Genomic DNA, 24,688 nt, shown 5'->3' with positions numbered 1-24,688 from the left:
GAGCAGCAGGAAACATAAAATATTTGCAGGTGGTGTGGAAATTGCTTAAAGACATTAGACATACGGGATACTCGGAACAAATGCATACCACTTAGCAGACATGCTTTACAAAAGACCAAAAAAGTCCAGAATGCTTAATAACAGGCCCATGTAGAGAATTAGAAGTACAGAGACATCCTCCAAAAAATGAAGTTGTTTCCAAATGGAGGAAAAAAAACCCATCAAGTTTGGCTAGTAAGATTTAAAAAGGAAGTAAGGCAAATCAAAAATAGTTCTGAGAAATATTTTACTAAGGCAGAAACACTCTGAATGAAATCCTTTTTCAAACACATCAAAAGCAAGAAATCTTGCCAGAAAATCTGTAAGGCCAACAAGAGATCAGTGTGCACCAAAAGAAGAGAAGGCTGTAGCAGAAAGCTAAACAAACTCTTCATGTCTTTGATCACATGAAGGAGTTTCTAAATTATCTTATATTAGATCCTTTCTTAAAAGGCAATCAAATAGAAGTTCTGTCATACAGTGGAATGTCAGTACAAAAGGTGTTAGAACAAATCCATAAAACAAACGGTGACAAGTTATATGCCCAGTTATGTGCTCCTAAAAGACATACTAACCATGGTATGTAATCTGTAATTTACAATAGGATCTGTCCTGAAGGGACGGAAGGTGGCAAATTTGAGGCCAACCTTCTAAAAAAGCTCCAAGATGGACCTGTAAATCTGATGTCCGTCCTATGCAAATTGGTAGAAATTATACTAAAGAACAGAATTGGCAGGTTCTTGGATAAACACGACACATTCGGGTAGACTCAACATAGTTCTTTAAGGAGAAGTTATTCTTCACAAATTCATTAGTTCTTCAAAAGAGACAAGAATCGTGGAGGCAAAGAGCCTTGCTAGTGAACAATTCTTCTTCCACTAAGTGATTTCCTTAAAATTTCAGATTTTGCTAATCCATGATTCTAGAATTATCATACTTGGAAGCAGTTAAGTAGTTTTTATATGAAACCATTTATTTAAATGTACAACTCCAAGTACCGTTCCAAATAACATTCGTGGAATCATGAGACTCTTTGCTTACCTTTTCTCACTTCTTTACCCAACCCAGCTACTAGGAATCTTAGTAACATTTTGCTGGCATTTTTGCTGATTGAGCAAAATTAGACTTCCAGAACACTAACCTAAATCTGACTCCCTGAAAAGACATTTTCTTTACTTAGAAAGTATAATTTGCAGAGGAAAGAAAGGAGTCCATCTGAAACACATCAAAGATTTTCTGCAAGACTCCTCCTTCAGTTGCTTTCCCTTGAGCAAGCCTCTAATTTGGGCGTTTAAGTCTTAAGAGTAGTATGAGCAGACAGAATTTCCACTTTGTGCTGAACAAATTATAGCCATAGTGTATATTGTCCAAATATTCCCTAAATATGCATTTGGATTTAGTTCAAGTAACAACCAAGTGCAACTCATAATTCCTCTTCAAAAGCTCAGATATTCCTAACAGTTTCTCAGCCTTTATCTCCAATACCTCAAGCCAACTTATCCATGCTCCCCAGCCCTTTATATTCCAGAAGGAACATATAAGATAGAAATGCCAGAATGACTCAGCAGCAATGACACTGAACTCCCATGCAAAGTTCAAGCAGTTTACATCAAGATGACGCATCAAAATACCTTTACTTCTGAAGATGGTTCCTAGAATATGCAGCTCTACTACACCCACTTACCATATGGAGGAGAAATTTTGAGTTAGTTTAGATCTTACAGAACAAATCAGAGGCAAAAAGTAGCTGTGTTGAAATAGCTGGGATCAGCTATTACACCTGTGAGATGAACTTAGATATACGGGGTATTTTTTATTCTATAATCAATAATGCTAACCTTTAAAATTATTAGTTGCTGGAAATCTTCCCAGCTAGCCCATACTAAGAACAATGAATTAAAACTGAAATCACAATTAAATGGCAAATAGGATGACGTATCTCTGTATCTGTATGGAGATAGGAAGTAACTCTTAGAAGTGACTGCTTTATAACTTCCGTCAAATTTACTCAAAATATCGTAACTAATGATAAGTAAAAATGTATTAAGCTTTCAGAAATGCATTCAGCCATCTGGGTTACGCCAGATTTTATTTTGTTTTCATCAGTTGATCAATTAAAATAAATTAAAATTGATAGCAAAGTGCTGGATAATTTCAGAATCACTGACAAAATGCATAGATTTTTATTGTGAATTATTTTGATACTGGGCAAATAATGACCACAGAATGAAAGTAGAATTCAACCTCCAACAAGATGAAAAGAGTTCACATTTTTCCCCTAGAATCCTTACATGACAATTATGTACACTTGCATTAGTATCTATGCAAAAATGAAGCCAGACTGCATATTGCTAGGCCACTTTTCAAACTGACCTTGTGCTGTGTCACAGAAAACTGTGATATTTCTGTAATGACTTCAGTAACAGACTAAAATGAGGTCTGTAGGTCCTGATTACCCTTGATAAAATGCATAGTCCTTATTTTTGCAAATAATTTTGCTGGACTTAGATTAATGCATTTGTAATTTTCAAGGGTTTATAATTTATTCCCCTTTAAGGTTACATAATTGACACTGACAGATTTCAAATAGAATCTCCTCTATTAAAAGAACCCAACAAATGACTATGCTTTTTAATTTATTGATTCAGAATATATGTAACATTACTGAAACCATAACACGCTCAAACTCTGCAGGTTCAAGATCTCACTGCAATGTTGTACATAACGCTGAAGGACAAGTCCAGGAGGCAGCAGAAGGCAAGGTTCTTGCAAACTTCAGTAGCCACTCTACTGAATAGAGACCAAAGAAATGATCCACAGCCTATGTCAGTGATTAAAATTGAACTGGTAGGTTCACTCTCTTATTATTAGGTTTATCAGCCTTCACTGATCACGTGCCGCATACAGCATCCTTGTTAACAATGTCCAATTAACAGTTCAAAGATTTAGCAGGTACAGTGACTGTACCAGAAGAATTCCCTCAAGGTCAGTGATTCACACAACGCTTCAGCTTTCAAGCTGGTAAAGCAGTATCTTTAAAGGCTCTCATGCAGTCATATAGGTCATATATGCTATTCTCTAAGACCATGAATCTTTTTGAATAGTGAATGGTTCTTGTGAAACACAGTATTCTCAACTTCTGTGAAGTTACCAAAATGTGTGGTAATGTTACCCAGATGTATAGAAGTTTAAGGAACTGTCTCCTAAAACAAGGGAAGCAAGCAACTGACACTCGCCAAATCCAGACAGGTTCTGATTAATGTGATGCCTATGAAGCTGGATCATGACTCAGTGTTTGAGGGTTTTGCCTGAGCAAGGCCTGAATGAGAGCTCAAAGATTTGATGTGTTGATTTTCATGGGAACTGGGAGTAGGTCTCAGGTGCTCAGCACATTCACACTTTGACCTATATGCTGGATACAAAAATACTGCTAAAGCTGGAGTTTGGATTTATTAAACTACAGTGGACTTAGGAAGGCCTGGTTTGGCCAGTTCATTCTCAACACGAAAGGCATATTACTCTGGACAGACCCAGGCAGAACCTGTGCTTGTTACAATCCCATGGGGCCTCTGGACTATGCACCACTCCACCTCAAATTCCTGTCATACCAGAACTGGAGGAATGTAATGACTCTTATCCTGATAAATACCCCTCTTGTTTTTTAAAGAAAAACAGGACTTGCTATATATTGAAGTGATAACTGTTCCACTGACCCACTGGGATATGGTGAGATCAAGTACAAATAACTGTTCTATTTTAATCCATGTCAAAGCACTCCCAGGTGGGGACAAATTTTCAGACCAGGTCAGTTCAAAGTGTCACCGCAGTTGCTAGTTAAAGAAATTTTAAAATCCTACCCATTTCATTAGGTAATGAAACAGTATTTGAGCTCTTACGAAAATCTAGCCATATGTAAGTAAAACCTAGGTAAACATATTTGTGTTACGGTGGACTCCACGATAGTTAAATGTAGCAAGCTGATAGCTGAAGTGCGTATATGTGCACGCAGACATATTTATATACTAGAGGGAGGGAGCCTATAGTCTCGCCTTTAAGGCTTGTACGGTAGTTCTGTTTGCACTTGTCCTTTTATCTCAAGATTTTAGACTGAAATTTCGATCATGGTTTCAGCAGTATATTGTATCACTTAGCAGTGTAGCATCAGCTCCCAGCTGTGTCCTGTATAAACAAAACAAAAATGTTGCAAGTAGCTATTATCAAGATATCTGAAGTATGAAATACCTATACAGTACCTTGCATCACACACATCAGCTGAGAAGGATTTTACAAGCATCACTTGCAGCACGTGACCATGGTTTTCTTTAACTTGTGTGCAGCTGAACCAGCACACTCCATAATAATTTTTAATCGGGGGGGTTAATATAATTAATATAATTAATATAATAATCCCCCAATAATAATAATTCATCGGGGCTGCGAGCATTGCAGCTGCAATAGTTCGGCTGCCCCTTTTTCCTGTTTCCATCTAGTACTGCTCAGTTTTCACTAAAGCCTGGAAAGAAGAATATCTTTCTTGCATCCAGTTTTCCCTTTACATAACTTGCCTTTACATAGCCAGATTGCATTTTGAGGAAAAATTCGGTATATAAAATATTGGGAAGCATCTCCAGTTTTGGAGCACTAGTAAAATAATCCCAATTCTAGACCTCACCCTAGGAGACGTTTATCAGGCTTGGAGACAGAACACAATGACTTTAATTTCAAATGGCAGTAGCACTTTGCTTCCCAGCTTATGGAAAACTAGAAGGAAAAATCTGAGCTACAAGACAAGTTCTAAACCTGTTCTAAATTGCTCTAGGGGTCCATCAGAATCTGGAAAAAAAGGTACTGTGAGACTTATGGCCATTGCTGTCCCCTCCTTCTGTCCAGGTCAGAGTATCAGATATTTATGGGTAACAGAAGCTGGAAAATTACTTCCTTTTCCATTGATACTTTCAATAAAAGCAGCATTTTTAAAAGTCAGAAGCACAAACAAGAAACAAGGAAGTTTTGTTTGTGAACAAATATTCATGGTTTTTCGATCAAAAGCAATTTTTCTTCCCAATTTTCAGGTGTCTATTTTTTACCCCCAATACCTTTTCCCCTTCAGAAAAGAGACATCTTTTGAGAACAGTCTAATTTAGCTTAAAATCAATTTTCATTAAAAATAACTTTTTATTAATAATTTTTGGATCAGCTATAGATGGAGCACTAACCATTCCACACTATAGATTTAATAGAACTACTGAGCAAAGTTCACTTGGATGAGAAAGGCCTGCAGGGCTAGAATTACGGTTTATATGCTGCCTGAAATTGTTAGTTCAGGTCAGCTTGTAGCATATTCTGACCTCAATTTACATTTGGCTCAGACTTGAATGCTGGGCATCAGTAGGGAGGCCACGACGATTAACTGGTTAGTGGGATGACTTAACAACAATCAAATGCTAACTAATATTTCTCCAGGCCAAACGTACCTGCGACCATTTAAGGAATCATTTTCCAGTGAAGAACCATTTACTTCCAGCTGGAAGTAAAGAGTTTTGTCACTTGCTTTTTTTTATAAATGGAAGAGTTACGAAAATCCTATATGATTATTAACGGAGTACATGCCTTCAGATTTGTATGAAAATGTTTTACTTTTATTCCCTGAATACTGTAAAATATGGAGCATTGTCTGAGGATCTGTACTGTGGTTCTATGATGAGTTGAGCTGGCACAATAGCTCTGCAGCAGTGAAAGCAGCATAACCTTCTTTCAGACTTCCCCTGCTCTCTGTGTGATCTATTCCCTCTGTTCTGACTATCAAGTTTGCCTTTTGCAGAGCTAATTTAATTAACTAAAACTGTGGAAGATGCCACCTTTTCTTACCCTCTATATACTTGGCAAGCTAAAATGGATCAAAGAGTGGTTTTGCAAGCGATAGTTGGCAAATGAAGGTAAGCAGCTGGAGTATGTGGCTGGGATGAGAAGGGGAGGGAGGGTAGATAGCAGAGAGCACCAACGCCCTGTTATGCCGACTCATGCCACGTTGTGAAGCGATACCTTGTGGCTGCCACTTGAATTCGACATACATGCAACCCACTGCCAAAAAACTGTGGTCCCATTTTTCTCAGTTGTGCATTCCCATCGCTTCCTTTCTGCCTGCATTTGTGTAGATACTTGCTGAGGCTGATCACAGAGCTGATCTGGCTGAAAATCATGCTGTTGTTGAGTTGATTTTCAGTTCATTTCCCTCATCTCTGCTGGCACAAGGAAGGTGGTGGAAGCACCTTAGGGCAGGACTGCCCCTTCTGGCAGCAGCAGGCACTTAGGTCAGCTTACAGCAGCTGTGGGCGCACAGCTGGCAAGTCAAGAAGTGAATAAATAAATAAGAATGACTGCAGAGGTTTACAGCCAAGCTGGGAAACCTGTGAACATCAAACAGGCAGTGGAAATGGTTGCAGTGTTGTGGTTTTTCCAACACACTTCCAGTTTGTATAATGGAAGCTCTTCTGGTTAGACAGGTGAGGGAATTTTCAATACTTACATATGTATGAAATCTATTTTGACAGTGTATCTGACTGCCAGGAAGCCTAATTTTATCTAAATTTATACCTGAGAAACCATATACTTTTAACGGGATAACATCAATATAGTGAAAGTACACTCATTAACTCACTGTAGACCATGACGCTTGTCGGCACATCTTCTGCTAAACAAACCCCTTCCATCATTATACAATAATCCACACTGGGAGCATATATAAACTCACTGAAGTCTAGGGTGGTCTCTCTTAAATGTTGAATGCACTGACCCGATAATTTTAATCTCACATCAGACTAATTAGGAATTATTTAGTAAAGGCAATGAAGTTGGAATGTGGTAAATTTTCTTAATGTGAGGAAAGAATCAAGCTCACTGTTTTCACTTTGGGAACGTGGATAGCAGACTACTGATGAAAGGTAACTCTAAAGTAGATTAATTAGGTTCTCACCACAAGTATAAACAACTAAATTGTTTCAGGGATATAAAATGGAATCTGTTTTATCCTTCTTCATTACATAGATTATGACACATTGATTGTAAAACAGTCAAATTTCATTGGCAAAGCCAGTACATCTATTTTTATCTACTGAGTTACTGGTTAAATTATACAAGAAAAAATGTTGTATTGGACTTTGCAACCTGCTTCTCTTATCCTAATAGCTTGCTAACTTACATTCTATAAGCTTCATCTATATATCTTTCATTTATAGCCTAGTGAAATCAACAAACTACATCACTGGAGACTATTAATTCTATACAAAGGTCTTTAGTCTCTAGAGAAGGAACAGAAATCTCCACTGAAACAGATTCATCCTCATCTAGTAGTCCATTTCTGTGGTCCTTTGCATGGGCAGAGTAAAGCGAAGCCAAAGCCCAAAGAGAAATGGGCTGTATGAGTGCCTGGAACCACGCAACTAACTGCAACAGAGTCATGACAACTGAAAGAAAGAATCCACTAAGGGACATACAACATAAGATAAGCATTACCACCCCAAAACATTGACTCATATACCTTTTGCTTCACAAATATTTGAAGAGAGATAGTTGGAAGGCAACCCGATGTCAGTGGAGCATTTAGACAAGAGACATAACAACACAGACCACAGAAAGGAGAGACAAAAATCACTTGACATCACCTCTTTTTCTGATTATATTTTCAATGCTTTGGTAATATGGATTGTTCCTGACAGATACACAGATCAGCAGATGGTGGGAGACTGTTATTATTTTGCAGCTATGACCCATTATTTTACAGTTTGTCATCAACATTTTACAGTACTTTTTAGAAAAGGGGTTATTAAAAAAAAAAAGCTTTATCACATTATTGTCTCGTCCAGAATGTTTTACAAATAAATGTAAAACTAGTAGGAATATTCAGTGGGATTCAGTCGACAAAATGTTCCTTCTTTTCCTCTTTGATATTTGAGAAGGTAAAGTGTTAGAAAGATGTTATTTTGTTATTTGGTAAGTAAGCATACTGTCTGCTACGTGTTGACTGAAACCCAGACTAGGTTTTGAATTTGTACTAAAACCTGGAACCAAAATAAACTGTTTTGACGTGAGTACCACATACATGTACAATACAAAACACCACTGTAATTATAGGTGGGTTTGCATGACAGTTCACTACTGTATGCTAACTTAAACTGCAAGGACAATGGTACCAAGTGTTCCCTAAAATATCGGTAGTCCAATACTCAACTGTTAAAAAAATGGCAAAACTCCCACTAGCTCTAATGGAAGCCAGATCTAGCCTTTGGTTTGCTTGTGTTGTCTAAATAGGGAATAAATAACGTTTCTTCAAAATGTAACTTTAATCACTACCTCAGTTACACAGCCTCATTGCTCAAGCTCCAGTTTTAGCAGATATCTTGGCTAAAAGTCAAACAATTCCATCAGCTCTTTGAAGATAAATATTAGACAGAGACTGCATCTGAAATAATTTCCCCAAGCACCATTCAATTAACCTACTTGGCTAAAAGGTGATGCAAAAATCAATATTTTGTAAGAGATGCTTGTGTTTCAGATGAAACTGTTCAATAGGCATCAGAGCAATTTCAAATTAAAGACAAATACAGACAAAGTTAAAATATCAAGCAGTTTAGGTACCCAGTGTATTGCAACTTAAAATAAAACTCTATTATTTTGGGCAGGATACTCCCCCAGTTACAATTCCAACATATCATTGCTGTTATTAAATTATTTCTCACTTTTCTAAAAAAAAAAAAAAAAAAAATAATTGCTGTCATTTTGGGAGAACGCACAAAACAGGTGCGAGTTCCCCTGTTGGTCCTACAACAGCTGTTAACTGGAACTGTGCATTAGGTTTCCTCTGAGTATATTGATTTGAATAGAGCTGAATATTTGGAATTTTTCTGTTTGTTTTTCACAAGCAGTTTGTCTCCCCCTATTCCTTTTAGCCTTGTACATACATAATGAGATGGAAACAACAGGAGAGCCAGCTCGGAGCCCAAAGGATAAATTTTAGCATCAGGGGGTGTGCTATTTAGTACCTACAAACGACTCAAGGAGACATTAAACATGTTGGTGAAACAAATATAAACAAATATGGCTGCTTGAACAATAAAGAAGTTTCTTATTCACAAGCCTTTTAACAGGAAGGGTTGTCAGTAATGAAGAGGAACTGTCCAAAATGAGCTGATTCTCATTTGTGGTTTCCTTTATGCTATAAATACACCCTCTGATCAAATTTACTAAAGTAAGACACAGGACATGCAGAAGCACTTCCAGTAAACTGTCTTGGTTCCATAAAATCATTGTCACACTTCTGGCCAGTGGCCTAGTTCTCTTTGGTTGCAATAACAATTTGCTCTCTGGCAGCGAAGTGCATTAGTGACTTACTTTCTACGCTTAGTGGAGAGAAGATAAACATTTTTCCAACTAGATAACCCCAATATGTTACATACGGGTCTCTTTGCATGTGAATTCTTTACTTTGGTAGGGCGCTGTGAAGGCAACCCCCACTCTATGCTTCCTTTGAAGTTGTCAGTGTAGAGGTGGGATGGCCATGGAGAGTCTGGAACTGTCAGATGCCAGTGTCACACAAAGGCTGCCGCTCATCTGTGCTCCCCAGTGACAAAACAGTAAGTCTGCCATCTTTGCCAGTGAAGACTTGCATGGGGGATACCATCTACTCTTCTTTTTCCCAAATATTCTCAGCCCTCAGCCAGACCAAAAGTCAAATATAAGATGTGATTGTGAGTGCCCTCCTCCCTCCAATCATGTTAAGGAATATCCATTAAAGCAGCGATGTTTGGTCCCAAAGATGAGAAGAAGGGCTTAAGCCCAGACACAAGTTTCCTTTTTACCTCTACTCTTTTACAGGTTCTATTTATTTATGGAGACCCAAAGCTAGGTCAGTGTATAACCTCATATATAATGGCCTAATCTATTTTTCTGTTGACAAGCTCTAACCTTTGGAATGGATCTCTTATAACAGAGTGTATGTGAATCTTCCGCAACATTTTTACTGCATTTACCAAATACTCAGTAGGATGAATTCTCATTCCCACTAGTTATTAATAACAAATTCTGCATTGCTGCAGTGTAAGTACTGATTCGCCAAAGAACACTGAATCTGATTATTAACTCCCGTGATTCTACTAGTCTGCCAATAAGGAATATATTTAAAAAACATAGTAGTAAGTATGGGGGGAACACAAGCTGTGAGTGATTTATAAGAACCTTTATGATTTTATCACCAAAGAGACAAGAAAGGTAAATATTCAGATATTCAAAAACAATTAAGGTAAATTGTTTTTCTGCATTCCTAAAGAGTTTATATCAAAGCGAGGAAAGGGATTATCATCTTTAAAAATACCATTTCTCCATGTCACTGTTCTCTTGAGAAGAGGTTTAAGGATATGAAGATTCTCTTCAGAAAGAAGACCAAACCAACTGAGTCAGGAACATGAGGGATTTCCTAGATGACCTTTGGATTTATATTTCAGGGTTATTTTGCAGGGATACTGAGAGATATTCTTTCCGTTTCGGCACTAAAACAGATCAGATAATAGCATGATTCAGGGTACTGGTAACAGGCTGTAGAACCTTACACATTTAAGCCTCCAGTCAAATCCATCCGCCTTATTTAGGGACCTAGGTGGCATTTATTATTGATCCTAGTTCAGTTCTCAGAAAGTAGCCAATTTCCTCAATAAAGGTTCAGCCATTGTTGCACCTGGCACAGTGTCCCAATCAGGAAAATGAAGATACAGATAAGCTATCTATAGGTAAAATGCTCTCTCTGCTCCTGAACAACTTAAGAATATCTAAAAGACAAAGTACAGGAAAAGTGAGCATCTCCTGTAATCACGTTTTTAAAAATCAAGGTGAATATGCTCATAGGATTATAATAGGCTGTGTCCCTAAATTCTTACCTAGGAATAATCACTGTAAATCTTCTCCCTATTATTTAAATATCAACGCATTAATACACCATTGTGCAAAAAACGGTTTCTTCAGGACTGAGAGCAGAGCATCCAAGAAGCTGCTAGAAGTGGCATCAAAGCAGCCAAGAATAAACCAACATGCCAATGCTCTGTTGATTTATTCCAGAGCGATGCACCTGGACCCACCAGCTGTCATACATATTCCATCTGGAGCAACAGCTGTTTGCTCAATAGTTGTCATATTGTCTGACACAAACAATTGCGTGTTAAATTTGTCATCAGTGATTCTCTGTGGGGTTTGAAATACTGGAAAATGTTACATTTTGTTCCTGTCCTTAGGTTTTGAGCATTTTTTCTTACATAATGTGCAGGGTTCCCGAATGGGATTTTGGGCAGCTGTGCAACTCTAGTCAAAATTACAGGTCCTGTAGCATCTCCAAAAAGGTCAAGTTCAAGGTGGTTCACCATGAGCTAAGGACACCTAAGTAAGGGGAAGGTGGAAAGTAATGTTTAGCGGATCAAATTATGTGGCAGAGAAGATGGAAGGATCTGGTCAGATCACCAGGCTAAGAACACGAGACTAACAAATACATTTTATACAAACTATGGGGGAGGAGGGAGAGGGAAATTCCAGATCATGGAACGTATGGAAGACGTTACAACAGTCAGGGCTGGGGAGTGGCCTTAGAGAGTCATAGCTGTGGGGAAAGAACAAATCTGTTTATTAGAAATGTTATTAGGGAATGTTTTGCATGAAGCAGTGGAATTTGAATACTAGATGAATGAAGCAGCATATTATTACAAGGTTGAGCAACAAGGAGGACTGTGGTGTTATTTCCTGTGAAGAAGATATTCAACAGGAAATGAAGCAGCATTATATGATAGGAGAATGCTTAGAAATGGAGAGGTAGACCTGAAAAACTTCTAAGCATGGACAAGCTTTGAAGATGAGAATTGATGAAATCACCATACAAATGTGCGTAACAAGAAAATGTGGAAATTGGAGACAGTCATGTAATATCTCCGAAGAACAGAAGTGTACCCATCAAAATAGATGTTTTATGAACTGTAAGAGATAAGCACCAGGAGTGAAGGTAATGAAAAAAGTAGATCGAGGTGGACCCTGGAAAAATTGCTTTTAAAGTATATTCCAATGGGTAATAATAGAATCAGTAAAGCACGTAATGGATGGGAAATCTCGTTAGCAGGGATAGTACCTGCCAGACAATTATCCACCTAATTACTTCTTTGTAAGTACTGTTTGCGGCACAGGAAAATATGGCATGAGTGAAAATATTCAGCATGTTAACTTAAACTGCTCACAACAAATCAACGGACAGGAAAACTCTCTTCAAAAAAACCCTTTCCACTAACAGCATGCCCTGTCAGCAGCACGGGTGTTTTATGAAACCCTAGGGCAGAGAGTGTATGCCACACAAGCCCAGTAGCCCTGTCCGTGAGGACCCTGAGGTCATCCACCCGCTTTCCTCCCAGCTGTACGCATCCAGGGCTCGCGGACGCCTCGTAACAGATTTGCTGACTTTTTTGGACTAAGCTAAAGATTAAAGACTACTATATGGACAATTTTTAAAATGATCCTTTTTGGATCAACGATGTGGACTTACCGTAATAAGTCACCCAAAATGTTATTCCTCCAAAAATGGGATCTGATTAAACACCACTAAGCTGAAGGGTTTTTAAAGGGGAGTCTGTGGTGTAAAGGAACACGGTCAAAAATAAGCAGCAGATACCTGTGCCTCCATCACTCCGTTAAAGAAGAAGTTTTTTACTGAACTCGGGCTGACCTGTGCCGATCCTTAAGTTCAGCGAAGGCAGAAGGCAGAGGCGGGAAGAGGAAGAGGAAGAGGAAGAGGAAGAGGAAGAGGAAGAGGAAGAGGAAGAGGAAGAGGAAGAGGAAGAGGAAGCCCGCCGCTCCTCCGGTCCTGGGCGCCGCCGTTCCTCTTCTCGCCGACAGGGGGCAGCCAAGCCACAGCCTGAGGCGCCCCGCGCGCGCCGCCCCGCAGCCCCTCGTCACCGGTGAGGTCACCCCCGGGCCGAACGGTCCCGGAGCAGCAAGCGGTACCCGGTTGGTGTGTGAGGTCAAACATCAGGGTCACAGTGAGTCATCACGTGTCCGAGTAAAGTCTAAAGGACAAAACTTGGTGCAATATATTTACTTTCTCCCCGCGGAGGAACTTTGGGTTCAAAGAGTAAGGAATGAAAACTGGAAGATAGGTTTGTAAATGCTCACGACCGGAGTCGTACGTCCTCATTTAGTTGTGGATAGAACGTGGCTTTCAGTTGTCTGGGCATTCATTTTTAACGTACTGATCACACCAAAAGACTGATGAAACAAGATCCCGGGTGGTGGGTGTCAGAATTTCTCGTCCCAGAACTACCAAACCTTAGAGCACTTTTATTCACCTTAGAAGGGGACCTGAAAGCTTTCTTATTTTGCAAAGCTTGTAAAACCTTTCAGGCTGGGCTGGGACACTGATAAGAGTTAAAAAAGCTTAGAGTACTGAGACGAACCTTTATCTAAAGTTGTTCTTACAAACTACATTTACTACGGGCAACCACCAGCTTAGCCAAGTACTCAAGCTTCCCAAAACACCGCTCTGCAAAATTAGTAATAGTAATTAACAGCAACATAAATAATTTCATTGCAAGCACAGCACACTCTAACTGGGAGAGCAAAAGAACCGGCAACCTCATGGAGTCCAACTGGGGCGTCTGTTGCAATCTGGTAGATCTTTGATGAAACGATGGTGAGAACCTGCAAAAAATCAGACTCCTCTAGAAGGAGAAAGAGATGATACTTGTGTCTTCAGTGAAGGTTCCTGCTCATTATTAACACATCTGTTCTTGAGAGAAAAGGAGCAAAAGGAGAGGGAAGAAGAATATTTATATAAAGGTCTGACAACGTTGTAGAATATTTTTTCCTTTCGGAATTCAGCAGATTGTACAAAACGTTAGCTGTTTTCAAGAACATTATGGGGGAATGGTTTTGACTATCAAAAGCTTTTCTTAAGCTACCTAAAAGAGGCTACACACATCCCACACAGAGCTACGGCTCTTTAGTGTACTGGGTCTCTAGCTAACATCCTAGCCATGAAAACAAAATAAAATAGTTTTATTGAAATTTGGAAATCACGTTGTAAGAAAGGATCTTCAAACACAGAGAGTACCTTTGAGTGTCTCACAAATACAATTAAAGCAAAAGTATAGGAAAATATTAAAAAAATGAATTATTTTTATATTCACAGATACTTGGAATAAGATTATGTGGCACTTAAGTACAGAATCAGAATAAGTGCTTCCATGTTCTTTTTCAGTTTCAAGCAGGAAGACAAGAAGGTAAAGTGACAGTGATGGTATGCATCTTAGCACACTCAACTGCCGAAAAAGAACAAAATACGCTTAAATTCACAATGATTATAATAATTTAAAGTGGGCTCTGCAGTATGCAATAGCCTGATAGATGAATGCAGAAAGGGAATTTTGGCAGTATTTACACTAGATGCCCCAGACACTGAAGACTGTTGAGAACCAGGGGAATTTTGTCATTGATCTGTGAAGGCTTCTATACACATTGAGTACATACTTGTGCTTCTCCTATCACAGAGAGTTCTGCAAAAAGACCGTCTCTTCCTAGCAACGTAACTCAGGTTACAAGGCTAGTCCTCTGCCCGAACGAAGCACACAGCCACTGTGCACTGCGAGCAGCGCTCACTGGTGCCCTGGTGTATTCAGCAATGTTCTATATTCAACCAAGACTGTGAGTATTAGTGTCAGTTGCTTTCTGGCTGGTCTCCTTTGAGAAAGGAGACAGAAATGTGCACAAGGGACATGTTCTAATTTTTATTTTTAGACAGATCTTTACAACCTTGAACAACTATCAAGAAAAAGAAGAAGCCAGTGCTGTAAACAAACTCTGAACTAGAAAGTCTAAGGCAATTCTAATTCGGACAGTAGGGTCAGGAGACTGCAAAGGGTCCGTGAAGTAAAATGCATGGGGCTTCCTCAATTCCATTTCTGTATCGGCAGAGTACGTCTCCTGTAGCCATCCACCTGCCTGTAGGTACCATCTGCCTCCTACTGTGAAAAATCTTAGTGTCAGTTGCTTTAGGAGTCAGTCTGACTTTTGAGACCGTACATATGCAGGTCAGAAATATTACAGCATCTGAAAGCAGGCAATGAGAAATTATAACTTCAGTTATACCCCAGTGAAGACTTGAACTATAATGATAACATGCTGGTTTACACGGAAGAAGGTTTAGAGGATAAGATCCTAGAAAGAGCAATGTTCTGTTGATTCTCTCAGGTTACTTCAAATTGTTTTCTTATAGCAGCTTGTTAGGATTCTTTACAGCAATTAGATGCTTGTATAAAATGGCAATAAGCTTGAAAAAGTCTGACATGGACTACATTAGCTTCCAGACAAATTTCTGTGAATTTTGCAGCCATAGACCCAAAGTCAACCGAGTTACACTGGTGTACCAGTGTGGATGTTTTATGGACCAGTAGTACAATTTAAAAAAAATTAAATTATTAGGATTTTAGGCTTAGGGTAGGTGCATGTAACATCTACTCATTTGAGAATGGAACTTTATAGACAAAATGTAATTTATTAACATGAGCAACACTTCTATCTTCCTGCATAACGTTTTAGGGTGTAGATGTAACAGGCAAGCTCTGAACAGGTACTGCATGAGAACAAATTCTGCTGACCGCCCCCCTCCCTCCACCCATTTCATTAAAAAAGCATTCACTAGTCCTATAAAAGCCCAGGTGGATTACTTGTGGTCATGTGGTGATGATACTTCAAAATAAATAATTTTAGTGAAGTTTTCAACCCACGACCCCAAGTCTGTATACTACTATTTTTAATGTGTCTTAGACTACAGTCATGGACATAAGGATAAGCTATTTTGGGGAAATTCTAGCTGCAAAAAAGAGTTGTGAAATTACATAAACCCTTGAATAATAATCAATTTGCCATGTTTTGAACTTAAGCTTGTATCTGCATCCTCAAGCTGGCATGACCTCTCTGCAACGTGCGACATCTGTTATCGCAGAGGCCCTGAGATGGCACAGGTTTACTTGCCACAACGCTGGCAGCTATTCCAAATAAACTGATGCCTATCTCTTGTTTGCACTGGTGGACATCCAGTCCCCAAAACCTCAGGCAACATGGCTGCTTCCTAACAGATGAGAGGGTGCGAGTGCCTTGAAAACTGGCATGTGTAACAGGAGAAAATTTTAATTTGCATCCGTTAATAAAATATGCCTTTGTATTTGTAAGTCCAAACATGGAAGCTTGCATAGACAAAGCCATTTGGATACAGGAAGAGAGAAAACATTCTGAGCAGTTACATTGTTGTAAATCCTGAAATCAAACTAATTACTCACTGAGCTGGGAATCTAGTTCCTGGAGTACAGTCTATTTTTATTTATTCCTAATGATGATTAAAGTTAGTAGCCTCCATGATTAAGTTTTGTGATGAACTTGGAAGGAAGATGGTAACACTAATGATGAGGACCAACCTGCTTTCTATGTCTACACCAGTGATTTGCAATGGAACTTGCCCAGGTATTTGTTTCTCATCTCACAATTGTTTCTACTTACCTCATGGTATTTCAATTCTTGAGGCACTTTTGGAATGGAAACATAGGTTTCTTTCCAGATCAAAGTGATACAAAAAAGGAGATACACCTTTTTCACACTGCTCCAAGAGGGAATCCTCCCAGCAGTTACCCAGCACACCATGTATGCATACAAGCTTCTCCACTTCGCAAAGACCTCTCAGCAGCATAGTACAAAAAATGAGATGTAATCTGCCTCTGCCTGTTGTTCTTTACTTGTCTTGATAGTTTGTCTGTTGGAACTGGGTTTTACATCTCTTTGTTGATTCTTTTCACTTTCTTCTTTAGCTTTGGTGCTCTTTTTGTGCCTTGTCCTTCTCAGCCTGCCTTCTCATGGAAACTTCATGACTTAACCCCCTCTCTTCTTTTCAGCACCCAACCCCCTCGTCATTCGCATATATTTCTCCATTTCATTTACATGTCTTCCTTCTTTTCAACATGTCTTTGCTCGTATCCCAGCCACAGTTCCCCAAAGGTAGATCCTAGGAGCCAAACAATTTGTTTACATTGTGTTAGGAGACAGACAAGGGCTTTTTAGCTATAAGGATTCTCAGGAGGCGATGGCTGACTGCTGGCTGCTGTTGGGTTTGATCAGAACACACAGCACTGCCATGTTAAAAACGAAAATGGTTGTTCCAAAGATCCACCATGCCAGATGTGTCCATGGGACAATAAAACAGATTCAGATCTTCAGAAGGAAGAAAACTACAAAATGCTTGCTCTCTCCAGCTGGCAGAGGAGAGATTGTGCTTGAACTCTTCATCTCTGGAATTGAGGACAGCAGCTTGGTAAGGTGATGTTGTAGTGCACCCATGCCCAACCACACTCCTGGCTTCATTGATGACTGCAATATGAGAATTGGGGAAGGTTAAAAAGGTCATCCATGCCTGGGCACATGGATGGCTGGGGGTGTGTTAAGAGCTACAGGGTCCACTGTTGGAATACATGGAAAGCAAGAAAATAAGTAAGATCAGGGGGAGGAGCAGCCACAAGCAACGTGATCTTGGTTTTGTCAACATCAGCAGGAGGAAGCTCCTACGCTCCAGCCCTTGGCAGTCCTTGCTAGTATGGAGCCTGGCTGCTGAGACCACCAGTGCGGGACAACATTTTGCTGTAGAGGCCCAGACTGTAAAGAGGGCAATGGGTTTTTTGGGTGCTTTTGAAATGATGTAGATAGCAAACTACTGTGTACAGATTTGGTTGCTCTAAGTCAGACAGCACCTAACACCGAATAACCTTTCACACTAATCCTCAGCAGAAACGTGAAGAAATCAGCAACAACTGTTTCAGTATAGTAATTCAATTACTATGAAAACCACAGTCAAAGGTTTTACTGAGGGAAAATCACTGGGAGGAGTACATGACATTGTCATACTGCAGGGCAGAACGCTAGGAGGGAGGGTATCTTATTGCAAAGTGAAATGGTGAGGTAATGGTAACATTATGTTATAAACTGCATACACATCAATGACAACTTTAAGCTTAATGTACTGGAATGTCTTGAAATAACAGAAAAAGAATTCATCTGACCAGATAACAGGCACAGAACACTGTTAATGACAATGCCAGCAATAAAACCAAGAGGAATTTTGTAGGCTTACATTGACCTGGGTTGCAGACCAACATTCCTTGTGTGTGTGTCAAACAGTTATTTATTTTTTCCTCCCCAAAAAGGTTAGTATAGGAAAATATAACAACATGTCAGATGAATCTACCATATGCTATTGTCTGCTAGTAATGAAGGCTCACAATCAGGCCCAGATTGTGCTGTACATTCTGTGAGAAAATAGGTCAGAAGTTACTGAATGTACTTAAAAGAGTGCAATACAAATCAAAATAGTAACAGTGTCCTGAGCACTCTGTTACTGTGCGAGCAAAGCATTCAGTCTTTGTACTTCCCAAGAGCAACACCCAGAAAATTGGTGTGACTAGGGAAAACAGAGGTGTGGCCAGAACTACGGCTAGTACGAAACGATGACGTTGACGATCACATGGTTTCTTATTTTGCCTTTTAAGAAACTTTTCTGCATGGTAAGTGAATGCACATTTGTCAGTATAATAAAGAGAAGTTCTGCTGAAAACAATAACTACCATTTAGCAGTTCCTGTCAACTAGTACTCTTTGGGGTTGTAAAAGACCATGGCAAGGGTCAGTCCTGACAAACCCCAGAAGCGTTACCAAATGACGAGCACCTCAAGCAGGGTTGTTACTGAAGTTCATTATGTGATGTCACGCTATTAATAATGTCGCCACTAATTTCTGCAGGAGCCTGTTCAGCTTTAGAGCCATCCTATGATCTCCGCTGTCTGTTGTCTGACCCTCGCACTAGCCCAGCTGTTACAAAACTTAACGTTAATTCAGTATGTATTTTTTTCACCTTATTCGTGTGGCATTGAGCTACATATCAGTCTTTGCTCAGCTTTTCAGACTGCAGATATTTTGTCTTACAGGCCTTTCACGGTATTTGCTCCTCCCTCTCTACAGTCAACCTTGACAAAGCCCTCCCACCATCTTCCAGCTGCCTTCAGCTGTGCTCAGGAGGCAGCATCATCACTTTTTATCACAGTACTGTCTCTCCCTATCTTTTTACTATCAAGACTCTTTCTTTTTTTTTTATTTAATTTTTTTTCCCAGCATGCGTTATTTCTCTTGGGACTTTTCAAGGGTTTGATTTTGTAAAATACTGAGAACTTCCAATTCCCATTGGCTTCTGTGGCACATAAAGATGTCAGCGCTCTGTGGGACAGACCCACTAAGTTTACGTAGGCTTTGCACCTGCAAGCCCTCAATGAGTAAGTTGTTACACTGTCAGGACGTGCTCTTCTTTAGACATTCCAGGTGTACACTTTGACAGCAAATATTTTAGTGGAACTATTTTAAAAGTTCTCCTTTTCTATTTTGTTTTCTTCTCTTTTTTCTTTTCTACTTTATTTGCTTTGTGTTTAACTTCTTAGACTTTTGAGTTTCTGTGCTTTCCCAAAATACATCTACTATATTTTATCTTTTGAAATACTTTCTGTAATGCCATCTTTGCTCCACCTTTCCCAAATAATGTCTTTTCAAATTCTTCCTCATTCACAAACACAAGTGCTTTTGCATACTATAATGCTGTTCAAGCAGTGCTTTCATTCAAGTGGAGGAAGAGCTATACCTCAACTCTCCTGTTATGAAGCATTTAGACCTTTAAGAAGCAACAGACACATCAGGCTGATGCTTCCTATGTCCTTAGCCTCAGCCTAAGGGTAAAATAAAATGTGAGGACATTTGGAAAAGTTTCATATTGCTGCTTTTTAGATTTTGGAGCCTGAAAACTAAATCGTGTTTTCATCATTAAAGAATATTTTTTATGTTTTCCTTGACCACAACTGACTCAAAAATAGCTTCACTGTTGGATCTCCTTTTCCTTTGAATCTATGTATCAATTAAGGAAGTTGTAGTTCTTAATAAATAAGCACATAGGCCAAAGAGGAACCAGTGCTACTCACTGTTTAGGGAAATAATTTGGCATTTAATGAGTTCTTTACAGCAGCTGAAGAGGAAAGTAATTAACAATTCATGTTGGGAGGGCCCCTGGCACTTCCTTCTAGCAAGCACAGTAGTTGTGTTTTTTTATAATACGATCTTGCATATTTGCTAAATCATATGTGTTCAGGTTACCCTGACTTTTGTTAGACGAACAAACTAAATCCATATGTAAAACCAAACAATTAGAAAACAACTGAAATGTTATATATGAAATACTGATTTGGTACTGTCTATCTTACAGAATGCTCTCATGCACAATAGTTTAAGGATAAAGGGAAATATGAAAGAAGAATTGTATCAAAAAAGCAAAATTAGTTAGGGATTCTTCCATTCGTCACCATGAATCCAATCAGGAATTACTGACACTGGAGGAATAACTATATGCTTAGTGACAGTCTTCTCTGGTTTTTATTGTTGTATTTTATTGTTGTTCCTATTCTCCCTGGTTTGGAAAAATAGTCATTGAAACAAAGTCTAGACCGGGAAATTTAGCCTTCTATTGATTTATAGTCTAGAAAAAAGAGAGGAGGTAAAAAGCAGAAAACAGACAAATAAAGGCTGAAATGTTGTAAGTGTTAAATCCAACATATACTAATATATGTTCTTAACCTTCTTAATTTGGTTAAACTGATTCTAAAATCATTTTGATTTGCTGTGTAAACCTCTTTCTAGCAGAAAAATAATTCCAAAGAATGGTGCTCAACATTTTTCAGAATGTTTGTTATATTTATATCAAGGCTCAGAAGATGCTCTGAGAATAACAATACTGTACAACCTCTGGGCATTGTGTTTCCCAAGCTCGTATTTAATTACTGACATTTTCAGATAAATGAATGCTCAAAATTTTTCCTTCTCATGTTTTTATAGATCTAATGTATCTGAATAAATCCAATGAAACGTTCCACTGACTAAACTTCTAGGTATCATCTAGGTAAAAAGAGTATAAATCAAATCAGTGGCAGGCCAGGAGAAGACCAAATAAAAAAAAGGCTGTACATTTGTTTTTTATAATTTCTTTTTTTCTTATTGCTAATCTATCAACTAATAGGCAAGAAGGCATTTAGTGACTGGACACAGCAGAAGCAGCACGGTAACACCAGGGGTGCATCACCCCCTGTCTGATAGGTGTGAGCTTAGTACCCATGTATGAAAGCAGACAATGCAGACTCAAACACAGGCTCTTCCTTCCCTGCCAAAGGGGACTGGAAGTGATCTGAAGTGCAAAAAGAGACAGAAACCACTGACTTCAGTGGAATGTGAAGCATGCTTTTTCCTTTGTTTTCCAGCATGTTTGACTATTAAAAGAAAACATTGTCTCTAGCTGTGAATCTTTCCAACTATAACATTGGCCAAAGCTAAAAGGTGCTGAGCACTTTCTGAGAAGGTGCAGAGCTCCGTTAATTCCCATTAAGGCAGTGTAACAATAAAGGGACAGGCTTCCGACCCTGAAACATGTTGGCAGCTTTCAAACTGTAACGTTTCTGTGTAATAAAACTGCCCTGCTGGTACTAAATCTAATCAGTACCACGTGCCTCTCATGTAAGCATGTTTTGGAGAATACTTTCTACAATAGCTCATCTGTGGATTCAACCACAAATGAAATGTCTTGCTTATGTTGCACTCCCTTTCCTGCCTGCCTGCACAGAATAAAATGAACTGTTTCTTCAGTGATCAGGCAGCCTGTCTCTCTTCTTCAGTCTGAACATATTCGGCATCCCTCCAGGGTTACTGTATTTCTAAATTCCCTATATGCACATATATGCATATACATGCAAATATAAACATATCATGATAGTTTCCTGTTGCCATGCAAATTGGAAACAAATATGGAATATTTCTGACTTAAAAAGCCTTTATGGAGCATTCTATCACTGAAAAGCTATTGGTTCTAATATATTCATATCTGAAGTCAACAGAGCCATATGAATTGCTAAGTAATTTCAGTAACAAAAATAATATCTTTCCAGCCAGACCTTAAATCTTGTAAAAATATGAAAATTAAAGTTTTTAAAATTAAAAACTGTCCAGCTGTTTTCTTACTTATGCACTCCCACTGTCAACTAAGTCACCTAGCCTTTCACCAACATCTCTGAGGAAGCTTCCTCTCCGCAGTTAGAGCTTATTACCATTCCCTAGGAAAAATGTTTGGGAAAAAAGGATTTTTATCCTCCATCTGTGTTAAAGGCTTGCAGGTTCTCCTTTTATTTCTTCTCTCACTTTTTATTTCATAGATTCCTGGGAAAAAATGGGCTTTTCTCACCCTTTCATACTGGCCTCTCCATATAATTTCCTGTGCTGAAATTCTCTGTGTTCCTTACACTGTATATAGCAAGGCTCCCTAATTCTTGGTTACTTGAACAAAAGACTGAACGGTTCCGTGTGAATTTGTGGTGGTATTACCACGAAACTGCTAGCCCAGCTCTCAATACCTCGCATTGCTAAAATGAGTCAGATTTTGATACGAACCACTGTTTCATTTTCTTAATTGAAATCTGAACAGGCTTCTGGTATGCTTCTCCAGGATACTTTGAAAAAAGTTACATACTAGTTTGGTTTTAATTCTTAGAGAGCTCACTAGTCTTTTGAGGTTACTCTACTGTTGTTTACACAGTGTCACCCCTGAATGGTAGCAGAGGACCCTCAGACTTGACACAGGAAATAATTAAAATTCCTGGTATTCTTGAAGCAAACTTACGCACCGTTCCTTCCTCTTTCCACTTCCCTTGCACAAAGCTGTAAAAAGCCAGCTGCAACACTTAAAACTTCTGCCATGAGATGGACTATTCTATGTGATCGATCAAAAGTGCATTTTTTAAGTTAATCATATAGCATATGTGAATTAAGTAAAAACAAATGGAATGCATTTGTCATTTCCTCAACAATATTTTGCTGTCCTTAAAAGCTTTCTGAGGAACTAAAAATATTTCATTAGCATTAATCAGTTAATCCTCATAACCCACTTGTGAGTTATTGTCCCATTTTAAAGTTGAGGAAATAAAGACAAGGAGATCAAATGGCTTCTTTAGAGTCACAACAGAAATAGTGATGTTTGTATTTCAGCAATATGCAGAGGCTGCATCTGACATTTATGCCTTAGGGGTTGCACAAATGAACACAGTTTCCAACCCCACAGAACTTAAATTCTAAATGAAGATAAATGGTGGAAATGGAGGCACAGAGGGGCAAAGTGACTTTCCTATAGTCACACAGCCAGAAATCCAGATCTCTGATGCCACACTGAGATAAACACAGTATAAATGTCAAACCTTCTTGCTAGATAAAGTCCAGACATGTAATTCCATGCCAGAGGAACCAAACTAGCCTTTTCTTCCCCCCATCAACCTTTTCTCATTCTTCTTTCCTTTTTATATGGTCTTAATCTCATATGTTATTACAAATGGTTTCTGGTACCGAGGTATAGCCTTGGATTGGAAACAAAGCTTTAGCTTTCTCAGAGAAGAGAGCCACATTGTCCTGTATAACAGATATATAATCAGCCAGAAGAACATGACCCTCCCTTTAGCTCTTAAAGCAGCAAATACTTTATAGCATATGTCCCATCAATGTTTTGACAGAGCTATTCCAGTTAATGATTGTAAGGAAGCAAGAAATTGGGAAACACCTATTATAAAACTTCTTATGTGCACGTCCACAAGAAGATATGTTAAATGTTTGCATTTTTCCTATTCCTTTTATTTCAGTTAGCAACGTATAAAGACCGCATAGGTTCCTCTCAAATAAAACCAGCAAGTCGAGCAGGCTTTATAAACAACTGAGATAGTTAATGGTAAGATGAAGTCCAACAGGAAATTATCAGGATTATTAAGATGTTCTCTTTTTTTTACAGTTGAATTCACTTCAGGATTTATATGAAAGATTAAATTCCCTATATAACAAGTTTTGGGGTGTGTTACGGGGCATACTTGATTACCAAGAGCCAAAGTCCTAATGAAAATCATATTGCACAAAGCACGAACTATTGTGGAGTAACCCGCTGGTACAATGCGACCTACAGTGGCTTAGCCACGTTCATGGGAGAGCAAGGACTATCTGCCATATTCCTTCTTCTCATTCCCCAATCAGACAAAAGATGCAGAGAAGCAGACAGTGGGTCAATCCTCAGTTCTACTCATGAGAACATTAGTGAGACTGTGTGAGCTCAAGTAAAATGTGAAATCTTTGAAAGAGAGCAAAAGACTGTTGTCTCTTCCATAGGTTACCTGGGCTGCTCCTAAGAATGGCTCAGAAAGAAGTCTTGTTAGCTGTAAAAGATTGTACCTTGCCAGGTTTGACCTAGGGTTTATATTGACTATTTAATACCTGAATATTTGAATGTCTCCTTATAAAGATTAAAAATAATTTTTCTTATTGTGATATTAAAAATAAAGCCAAGTTTCCCTCCTCCTTCACCTAGATAAAAAAACGCTATTTTTTTTAATGAGAGAAGTGTTTTTAGACAAGGTCTGTCTTGTTAAATTGGGTCTAAAGCAATTAACCTATTTCTTACTGTCAGATTTAATTGTAATTTGACCTAATTGAAG

The 24,688-nt window shown here is 38.8% G+C and overlaps 1 long non-coding RNA gene across 1 annotated transcript in view; it reads right to left on the bottom strand.

Moving 5' to 3' along the window:
- Positions 1-3,694: 3,694 nt before the first annotated feature.
- LOC142415113 (uncharacterized) overlaps positions 3,695-24,688 on the bottom strand; it is a 58,404-nt gene continuing 37,410 nt past the window's right edge. Inside the window, exon 4 of the long non-coding RNA XR_012777294.1 lies at positions 3,695-4,218. This is a non-coding gene — a long non-coding RNA (uncharacterized LOC142415113). The remainder of the gene's footprint in view (positions 4,219-24,688) is intronic.

Source organism: Mycteria americana, chromosome 10, assembly GCF_035582795.1.
Source record: "Mycteria americana isolate JAX WOST 10 ecotype Jacksonville Zoo and Gardens chromosome 10, USCA_MyAme_1.0, whole genome shotgun sequence".
NCBI classification, from domain to species: domain Eukaryota; kingdom Metazoa; phylum Chordata; class Aves; order Ciconiiformes; family Ciconiidae; genus Mycteria; species Mycteria americana.
Note: the sequence above shows the minus strand (reverse complement) of the source record. Positions and strands in the feature narration are given on the sequence as shown.